Genomic DNA, 1,497 nt, shown 5'->3' with positions numbered 1-1,497 from the left:
GGGACACACACACACGTGTCTTTAGGGACACACACATGTCTTTAGGGACACACACGTGTCTTTAGGGACACACACACACACATGTCTTTAGGGACACACACGTCTTTAGGAACAAACACATAACTTTAGGGACACACGTGTCTTTAGGGACACACACACACGTGTCTTTAGGGACACACACATGTCTTTAGGGACACACATGTCTTTAGGGACACACACATGTCTTTAGGGACACACATGTCTTTAGGGACACACACATGTCTTTAGGGACATACATGTCTTTAGGGACACACACATGTCTTTAGGGACACACATGTCTTTAGGGACTGTCCTGTAACTCAAGGGTTCTGGAAAAGGGTAAGAAACTGAGAACATTTTAGAAGTGACTGTTCCCCTGGACCCTGTGCTGTCCCTGCTCTGAGGACACATACAGTCAGGAGACACACAATGTCCTCATGTCCCCATGTGTCCTACCTGTCCCCCAGTGTCCCAGTGTGTCCTACCTGTCCCCCAGTGTCCCAGTGTATCCTACCTGTGCCCATGTGTCCTCATGTCCCAGTGTGTCCTACATGTCCCCATGTGTACTACCTGTCCCAGAGTGTCCTCAAATCCCAGTGTGTCCTCATGTTCCCGTGTATCCTCATGTCCCTGTGTGTCCTCATGTCCCCATATGTCCTACCTGTCTAGGCTCCACAGCTTCACAGACCCGTCGGCAGCGCAGGAGGCCAAGCTGACGTCTGATTGGTCGAGAGAGACTCCAGCCTGCGGGCGGAAGACGACAGCGCCCACGTTGGTGTTGTGTCCTTCAGCCAATGAGAGAGCAGCACAGAGAGAGGGCAGAGCCTCAGTCACTTCATGCTCACAGTGACTTCCTGCTGCTTCACAATAATAGCCTTAAATGTCTGAACACTTCCTGCTGCTTCAAAATAAAAGCCATAAATTTCTGAACACTTCCTGCTGCTTCAAAATAAAAGCCTTAAATGTCTGAACACTTCCTGCTGCTTCACCATAAAAGCCTTAAATCTGAGAATATTGATCTCGTCATTATTAAATTAGCTTCACAACATGACAGGAAGTCCCGCCCACCTCTGAGTGTACGAATCAGGTTGCAGTCAGGGACGGACCACAGCTTACAAAGACCGCTCCTGTGGGAGAGGGGTGGGCGTTAGCATGTTAGCATTAGCACACGGAGTCAGCTGATCACATGACTGATGCTACAGTGGGCGGGGCTTAGTACCAGGACGCTGTGGCCAACATTTTGGAGTCGGGGCTGAAGTGACAGAAGCTGATTGGTCGATCATCTCCAATCTGACTGCAGAAGTTGTTGAGATTCTGAAGAAGAAGAAGGAGAAGGAGAAGACGAGGAAGAGACCACATGTTACATATAAATTAGATATATGTGAAATGTATGTTAAATATACATTACATAAACTTATATGTATAGATACATGTAAGATAAACATTAGATATACAAACCCCAATTCCAATGAAGCTGGG

The 1,497-nt window shown here is 47.6% G+C and overlaps 1 long non-coding RNA gene across 1 annotated transcript; it reads right to left on the bottom strand.

The window, feature by feature from the left end:
* Positions 1 to 290: 290 nt before the first annotated feature.
* Positions 291 to 1,327, bottom strand: LOC121964934. Its single transcript, XR_006107427.1, has 3 exons — positions 1,238 to 1,327; positions 1,087 to 1,145; positions 291 to 803 (listed from the first exon to the last, which is right to left on the bottom strand). It is a non-coding gene; the product is annotated as an uncharacterized LOC121964934 (long non-coding RNA).
* Positions 1,328 to 1,497: the final 170 nt, after the last annotated feature.

The sequence above is a fragment of the Plectropomus leopardus genome, unplaced genomic scaffold (assembly GCF_008729295.1).
Source record: "Plectropomus leopardus isolate mb unplaced genomic scaffold, YSFRI_Pleo_2.0 unplaced_scaffold17810, whole genome shotgun sequence".
Lineage (NCBI taxonomy): Eukaryota > Metazoa > Chordata > Actinopteri > Perciformes > Serranidae > Plectropomus > Plectropomus leopardus.
The sequence above is the reverse complement of the archived record's forward strand: the minus strand, read 5'-3'. Positions and strand labels throughout refer to the sequence as shown.